Here is an 8966-nt window from a genome sequence, read left to right as displayed (position 1 = left end):
AAATCTGTTTAACTTTCTGGCACCAGTTGATTTAAAAAAAAAAAATTAAAAAAAAAGTTTTCCACCGGAGTACCCCTTTAACATGTTGTGGGAGGACACCAAAATGTTATCGGCGGTAACATCCTCACATTAACCTTGAACTAGATCAGTGTTGGTGCCTCCAGTGGTTGCAAAACTACAACTTCCAGCATACCCGGACAGACTTCTGACAAGGAGAATGGTCACACACAGTTGCCAGTTAATTTATACATTTCCAAGAGGAATAACAGAGGAACAGCACAACACAGTTATCTATTCTTCCTGTTGGTCAGCCCTGTGGTTTCAAATGTTTTTATATGCATATTTATTGCATCCACTGAGTTATTAAAAGTGTAAAAGGTTAACAATTCTGCATTTGCTGTACCCAGATGAATGATGCCTTGGTCACATGATCCTCCCAACCAATGGTTGCAGGAGGAGTCTCTCGTCCAACCTCCTTATCCCAAGATAAGGGGTGAACCAACCAGTTTAGGCCTGGCTGTCGCCGGACCCCCATGTGTCTCTGCTGTCCTCATGTTGGAATAGAAGTCAATCAGTCTTGGCCTGGTCATTGCCACATGTGTGTCTTAGCTCCGCCCCTGCTGGGCTTACCAACACCTAGGAAAAGACTGTCTTTAATCAAGTCACTGTTTCTGCTTCTATTCCTGTCTACACTGTAAGGATAAAAGTGCTACAAATTTCTTCATCTCCAAGAAGGAGGGTATTGTCTACACCAGAAAGAAGAAGGCTGGACAAGGGTCTTTCTGCAACACACTCTTTGTTGGCCTCCTGTCAGAGTAAGTGCTGCTTGGCTGTCATGTCATTAAAGGGGTATCCCGCCCCTAGACATCTTATTCACTATCCAAGGGCCCCCTGCGATCTCCCTGCTGTGTTCGTTTAGAGCATCGGGTGCAGCTCCGGAAGCTGGTGACATCACGGCCACGCCCCCTCAATGCAAGTCTATGGGAGGGGGCGTGATGTCACAAACCTTCACCCCACGTCGCCAGTCATCCGGCATGGAGCAAAGTGGAAAAAGTTTTTATTTTTTATAAATCAACTGATGCCAGGAAGATAAAAATTACTTCTATTTAAAAAAAAACATAATCCTTCCATTACTTATTAGCGGCTGTATACTACAGAGGAAATTCTTTTCTTTTTGGTTTTCTTTTCTGTCACGACCACAGTGCTCTCTGCTGACCTGTCCCGAGCAGGAGAAAATCCCCATAGCAAACCTATGCTGCTCTGGGTAGTTCCTAAAATGGACAGAGGTGTCAGCAGAGAGCACTGTGGTCGTGAAAAGAAATCCCAAAAGAAAATAATTTCCTCTGTAGTATAAAGCCGCTAATAAGTACTGGAAGGATTAAGAATTTTTAATTGAAGTAATTTTAAATCTGTTTAACTTTCTGGCACCAGTTGATTAAAAAAAAAAAATATATATATATATAATAATAAGTTTTACAGGCAGTGTAAAGGCACGGCCATGGGGAGTCCTACCTCATGTTCATACGCAAATTTATTTCTGTCTATTTTTGAGAAATTGTATATCTATAATTCTGGGAACCCTTATGTAAAACACATTAAAGCTTATTGGAGATATATGGATGATGTCCTAATTGTGTGGGATGATACCAGAGAAAAGTTTGAGGACTTTGTTCAACATCTTAACTCAGTTAACACGATGAATATGATGTTCACAAGTGTCTTTGGAGGTGACAGCCTGGAGTTTTTGGACTTAAAATTACTAGTCAGAGATGGGGTATTGGTCACACAAGGCTTTAGGAAAGAGGTGGCTAAGAACGCGATTTTACATTATGATAGTTCGCACCCATCTCAAGTGAAAGACGGGATTCCATATAGTCAATTCCTGAGGCTTAGAAGAAACAATAGTGACCTTCAGGACTTTGAAAAACAAGCAAGTGAATTAGCCTCGAGGTTGTCAAGGAGGGGTTACCCTGATAAGGTGATCCGAAAAGGGTATGAAAGAGCTTACCCCCTGGATAGGAGGAAACTATTATATAGGAACAGACAGCAGAAGGATGCTCCTCAGAAAGAGAATAAACGGTACGTGTTTTCCTTCAAAAATGGCCCTATGAACGAAATAATAAGATCTACATTATATAAGAACTGGTATCTCCTGGCTTCGGACCCTGATATTACAGAATCATCAGAAAATAAACCTATAGTGACCTTTAAAAAGAATCGGACTATCCCTGATCTAATTAAGAAAAGGAAAAATGAATATAATATGCAAGAGAAAAAACAGGAGAATTGGCTTACAAAATTTTTTCCGTATGGCAATAAGAAATGTGGCTCATGTACCTTCTGCAAGTATAATGCTAATTCTACTGGACGTACATTAGGAGGTACTAATTTCTTCGTAAAAGAATGAATTACCTGCCGCAGCTCCTTTGTTGTGTACTTCATGATATGTGAATGTAGAATGTTTTACATTGGTAAGACGGAACGCCAATTGAGAGTGCGGTTCCGCGAACATCTTTATTCGGTGAGGAAAGGAGGAGGATCCCTTCGTTTTGTTAAACACATGCAAGAAGTACACAAGGGAGACTGTGAAAATCTGAAGTTTGGTGGCCTGATGCGCATCAATAGTAGGCAGGGCAATGTAGATAGGAGACGGGCTTTACTGCGAGCTGAGGCTCATTGGATTCTCACTTTGGATGCACAGGGCCCAATGGGGCTGAATGATAGACTTGATCTATCTCCATTTTTATGATTTTAAGGTAGTTCATTAAAAGTAGTGTTCTAAGAGTATACATGGTAGGGATGTAAGAAAAAATCGATTCTCACGATAATCGCGATTTTTCATTTGCCGATACAGAATCGATTCAAAATATTTTTGAATCGATTCTTTTAGGGATGTGGAATTTTTATCTGCGGACGCCCGGAACAGCATGTCATGTCCCGGGCATCAGGAGATAAAAGTTCCACATTTGTGGAGCCGGGCAGGGCCGGATCTGACACGGCTATGGAGCGGGCTCCGACTCGTGCCCGCTCCGTACTATGCGACCCCCGGCTGATTTCAGTAGCCGGGGGCCGCCGCTAATAGCCAGCATGCGGCAATCGCCGCGGCTGGCTATTAAAGGAGTATCCGGTGCGCACTTTTCTCATTTTATCCCGTCCAGGCTGCAAAATAAAACGCACTTTATCTTACCTGCCAACGAGCCCCCGGAGCTCCGGTACAGGTGTTCGGTCCCCGGGCTGTATTCTTCTTACTTCCTGTTAGTCCGGCACGTCACACGGAGCTTCAGCCTATCACCGGCCGAGGCGGGACATTGCTGCGGCCAGTGATAGGCTGAAGCTCCGTGTGACGTGTCGGGCTAACAGGAAGTAAGAAGAATACAGCCCGGGGACCGAACACCTGTACCGGACTGTACCGGAGCACCGGGGGCTCGTTGGCAGGTAAGAGAAAGTGCGTTTTATTTTATTTTGCAGCCCGAACGGGATAACATGAGAAAAGTGAGCACCGGAGTACTAGATCGCCGCTGTCAAAGCTGACAGCGGCGTCTATTGGGATCTGTGAATGCTCCCAGGTGGGCGATGTATCGGGATATATCGCGATGTATCGTCACCTAGACGGTATCGCGATATATCGGGATATATCGAATCGCCACACTGGTATCGCGATTCGAATCGAATCGCCAAATTCTTGGCGATTCACACCCCTAATACATGGTAATAGGATTATGTTAGTTTTTTCATTATTTCCTTACGTGTTGGTTTGTGGCATACGTCATCTTGATCACATGATCCCAGCAGGTGCACTATTTTAGGTTGCACAGACGTGAATGAGGCCGGATGAAGCGCATAGTAATTGCGTGAAACCGCCGGCAGTCGCCTTCTCTGAGCGCTCCACTTCTGATATGCCCGATCGTGGATTGAAGGCACCGTTTGAGTGAGGCCGGAATTGCGGTACCCTTGCGGTGAGTGCAGGTGTGATTTTGTTCTCGGTTTGCTCTTTTACTGATTTCGTTCTGTTTCACCTAGCACCGCCGATGGGACCCCTTGTGCAAGTACCTATCTGTTGTATACCTCCGATGTGTATCCTTTGCTTTTAGACCCTGTGGTTACTAGCAGTGCCACTTGTTCTTCTTCTACATTGATATATATATATATACACAAAAAAGCTACAAGAAACATCTGTGTTCACTGTCCGTGAAACAAGTCACCGCCCGCGCAGGAACACTCACTCATCTGTTTCGCGATATCTTTTTTTAAAAACAAAAAATCCCCCTATACAGAGCAGAAGGGATGTGGATGGCTTTTCGTTCCTTAAAAAAATTTACTTTTACAAATCTGTGCGACAGACCGTAGCGAAGTCACATGCTGACGTTTTACGTCAGAAACGAAAATGATAGCGATGGGATTGATTAACCCCTTCAGGACTTTTTTTGTTTTTTGTTTTCAGTTTTTTTTTTCCTCCTCTATTTTGTCCCCGTGCACACGCTAAAGAAAATGTCACCTCCCGGCGCACACTGCAGGACGTGATCCGGCAGCACTTTGCAAATGGCAGAATAGCTCTGCGATCGCTTACTCGTGTCTGCAAGGTCTATCATTTTGCTGGACCCACTGCGCATGCGCAGCACTTAACAATCAGCAGAATAGCTCTGCAATCCCTTGCTCGTGTCTACGAGGTCTCTCATTTTGCTGGACCTACTGCACACACGCGAGGGGCCGCGTTAGCGGCCCCTCTCGCGTGTGCAGTAGGTCCAGCAAAATGAGAGACCTCGTAGACACGAGTAAGCAATTGCAGAACAATTCTGCTGCGCATGCAGTCTGTCCAGAGCTAGGCTGCTGATTGCAAAATGATGCGCATGCACAGTAGGTCTAGCAAAATGATAGATCGTGCAGGGACAAGTAAGCGATCGCAGAGCTATGCTGCTGATTGCAAAATGCTGCGCATGCGCAGTATGTCTAGAGTTATTCTGCTGATTGCAGAGTGGTGCGCGCATGCAGTAGGTTCAGCAAAATGGTAGACCTCGCAGGAAACAGTAAGCGATGGCAAAGCTATTTTGCTGATTGCAAAATGTTGCGCGTGCGCATTAGGTCCAGAGCTATTCTGCTGGTTGCAAAGTGCTGCGCATGCGCAGTAAGTCAAGCTAAATGATAAACCTCACAGGCAAGAGTTAGCAATCTCAGAGATATTCTGCTGAGCCCATAGTGCTGCGGAATCACATTCTGCTATGCGCCCCTTACGGGGAGGGGGTCATTCTGTCATTATATGCCTCCATCATTAGTTACGGTCAGACTAAATAAATATCTTGCAAGCAAAATATACCTAAACAATAAGGGGAGTCCGAAGACCATGGCTTCCACAATAAATAACAGAACTTATAAACATTAAAAATAAAATTGACATAAAATGCAAAAAATAAAATAAAAAATGTATATATTTTTTCACAATAAATTACAGAACTGATAAACATGTAAACCTCTAGAACATGACATAAAATGTAAAAAAAATAATAATTAAAGGGCACCTTTCATCAAAAAAACTTTTGATATATTATAGATTAATGTATGCAGAATAACTTTCCAATAGCAGGTTATTAAAAATATGCTTGTATTTGATTTTCCACTTTGAAAAAATGACCACTAGGGGTCTCCCTACCTTTTTTTTTTTTTAATAGATTTCAGACTCATGCTGAAGTCCTAAATCTCAGACTGCAGCCGGGACACAGACAAGCTCAGCACTGCTCCATGGCAGGGAGCACTGCTGAGCTTGTCTGTGTCCCGGCTGCAGTCTGAGATTGGAAAGTTATTCTGCATACATTAATCTATAATATATCAAAAGTTTTTTTGATGAAAGGTACCCTTTAAAAAATGTTTTAAAAAAATGTAATAATTGTCCGGAGTGTAGATTCCATGAGAAGACCTGATGTCCATTTCCGCTGACACTTGAGCAGAACCTTTATTTGGTTATATCCGAGCTCCAATGCATGGAAAACGTTGGTTCCTTCAAGAAGTTGGGTTGAGCTGAAAGGAAATTCACTGAGGCCTCAGATCTCTGGAAAGATAAAATCCAAACAGTCAATGCTGAGTCCATAAAATAGTAAAGGGGAGCTCTAACATCAAACTGGGGGGAGGGGCTTCTAGCAGAGAACGTCACTTAGGATACATCCACATGTAGCAGAAATGCTGCAGATTTTCAATGTCCCATGTGATCTGAACCGAAAGGGGCCTCCATGTACTGGGCAGATACATGTGGGGGAGATTTATCAAAACCTGTACAGAGGAAACGCTGCTGCATTGCCCACAGCAACCAATCAGATCGCTGCTTTCATTTCTGAAAAGGCCTGTGAAAAATGAAAGTAGCGATCTGATTGGTTGCTATGGGCAATGCAGCAGCGTTTCCTCTGTACAGGTTTTGATAAATCTTCCCCACGGTTTCACTACAAAATTCATTCAAGAAAACAAATGGAAAGTATTACGGTGCCGGGGGCTGGAAGATTCCTCCGCTGCAACTCAGGAGACAAGACCCAGACACCTCCGCGCTGCGTTACGCAGGTTGTATTGTAAAAACATGTTTTCAAGATGGGAGGATGTGGGTGATGTCTTATTTCCTGAAGAGAAGCTTTGAAGTCGCCTCAGAAAGTTCCTACAGTCAGTGAAATGAAGATCCCCAAGTGAATAACAATCCCTGAATGAGTAATAGAGAGAACGAGGCCGACACCACTGTAGATAGATATGAAGTAGATAGATAGATAGATATGAGATAGATATGAGATAGATAGATAGATATGAGATAGATAGATAGATAGATATGAGATAGATAGATATGAGATAGATAGATAGATAGATATGAGATAGATAGATAGATAGATAGATATGAGATAGATAGATATGAGATAGATTGATATGAGATAGATAGATAGATAGATAGATATGAGATAGATATGAGATAGATAGATAGATATGAGATAGATAGATAGATATGAGATAGATAGATAGATCGATATGAGATAGATAGATAGATAGATATGAGATAGATATGAGATAGATAGATAGATATGAGATAGATAGATAGATATGAGATAGATAGATAGATAGATAGATAGATATGAGATAGATAGATAGATATGAGATAGATATGAGATAGATAGATAGATATGAGATAGATAGATACATATGAGATAGATAGATAGATCGATATGAGATAGATAGATAGATAGATATGAGATAGATATGAGATAGATAGATACATATGAGATAGATAGATAGATCGATATGAGATAGATAGTAGTGTTGCTCACGAATATTCGCAATTCGAATATTATTCGCGAATATCGCATATTCGCGAATTCGCGAATTTCGCGAATATAGCGCTATATATTCGTAATTACGAATATTCGTTTTTTTTTTTGTTTTTTTTCACAGTACACATCACAGTGATCACCCCTCTCTGCTTCCAGCTTGTGTGGTGTAAAGAAGGCTGTAATACTACTGCGTGAGACTGGCGTACAAACATTCGCATATGCGAAAATTAGCATATGCTAATTTTCGTATATGCGAATTTTTCGCGAATGCTAATTTTGTGTATGCCAATATGCACATATGATAGTTTTCGCATACGCGAATGTTCGCATATGCGAAAATAAAACGGGAATATAACGAATATGCGAATATTCGCGAATATATGACGAATATTCGTCCATATATTCGCGAATATTCGCGAATTCGAATATGGCCTATGCCGCTCAACACTAATAGATAGATAGATATGAGATAGATAGATAGATATGAGATAGATAGATAGATATGAGATAGATAGATATGAAGTAGATATGAGATAGATAGATATGAGATAGATAGATATGAGATAGATATGAGAGAGATAGATAGATAGATATGAGATAGATAGATATGAGATAGATAGATAGATATGAGATAGATAGATATGAGATAGATAGATAGATATGAGATAGATAGATATGAGATAGATAGATATGAGATAGATAGATATGAGATAGATAGATAGGGGCGGCAAAATTAGCTTTCCCCTAAGGTGGCAAAAATCCTTGCACCAGCCCTGGTCATGGGCCTGAGAAGGACTGAGCCCCCAAGTCACAGTAAAGATACAGTTCATCAGTAGGTGGAGGATAGCCCCTTCAGTAGGTGGAGGATAGCCCCTTCAGTAGGTGGGGGATAGCCCCTTCAGTAGGTGGGGGATAGCCCCTTCTGTAGGTGGGGGATAGCCCCTTCAGTAGGTGGAGGATAGCCCCTTCAGTAGGTGGGGGATAGCCCCTTCAGTAGGTGGAGGATAGCCCCTTCAGTAGGTGGAGGATAGCCCCTTCAGTAGGTGGGGGATAGCCCCTTCTGTAGGTGGGGGATAGCCCCTTCAGTAGGTGGAGGATAGCCCCTTCAGTAGGTGGAGGATAGCCCCTTCTGTAGGTGGAGGATAGCCCCTTCTGTAGGTGGAGGATAGCCCCTTCTGTAGGTGGAGGATAGCCCCTTCAGTAGGTGGGGGATAGCCCCTTCAGTAGGTGGGGGATAGCCCCTTCAGTAGGTGGGGGATAGCCCCTTCAGTAGGTGGGGGATAGCCCCTTCAGTAGGTGGGGGATAGCCCCTTCAGTAGGTGGGGGATAGCCCCTGCTGTAGGTGGAGGATAGCCCCTTCAGTAGGTGGGGGATAGCCCCTTCAGTAGGTGGGGGATAGCCCCTTCTGTAGGTGGGGGATAGCCCCTTCTGTAGGTGGAGGATAGCCCCTTCAGTAGGTGGGGGATAGCCCCTTCAGTAGGCGGAGGATAGCCCCTTCAGTAGGCGGAGGATAGCCCCTTCAGTAGGCGGAGGATAGCCCCTTCAGTAGGCGGAGGATAGCCCCTTCTGTAGGTGGAGGATAGCCCCTTCAGTAGGTGGGGGATAGCCCCTTCTGTAGGTGGAGGATAGCCCCTTCTGTAGGTGGAGGATAGCCCCTTCTGTAGGTGGAGGATAGCC

The 8966-nt window shown here is 43.3% G+C and overlaps 1 protein-coding gene across 1 annotated transcript in view; it reads right to left on the bottom strand.

Moving 5' to 3' along the window:
* Positions 1 to 5831: 5831 nt before the first annotated feature.
* Positions 5832 to 8966, bottom strand: part of LOC130295328 (CD48 antigen-like) — a 94089-nt gene continuing 90954 nt past the window's right edge. Inside the window, exon 9 of the mRNA XM_056545967.1 lies at positions 5832 to 6040. The gene's annotated coding sequence lies outside the window, so the exon portion shown is untranslated. The remainder of the gene's footprint in view (positions 6041 to 8966) is intronic.

The sequence above is a fragment of the Hyla sarda genome, chromosome 11, assembly GCF_029499605.1.
Source record: "Hyla sarda isolate aHylSar1 chromosome 11, aHylSar1.hap1, whole genome shotgun sequence".
Taxonomy (NCBI): Eukaryota; Metazoa; Chordata; class Amphibia; order Anura; family Hylidae; genus Hyla; species Hyla sarda.
Note: the sequence above shows the minus strand (reverse complement) of the source record. Positions and strands in the feature narration are given on the sequence as shown.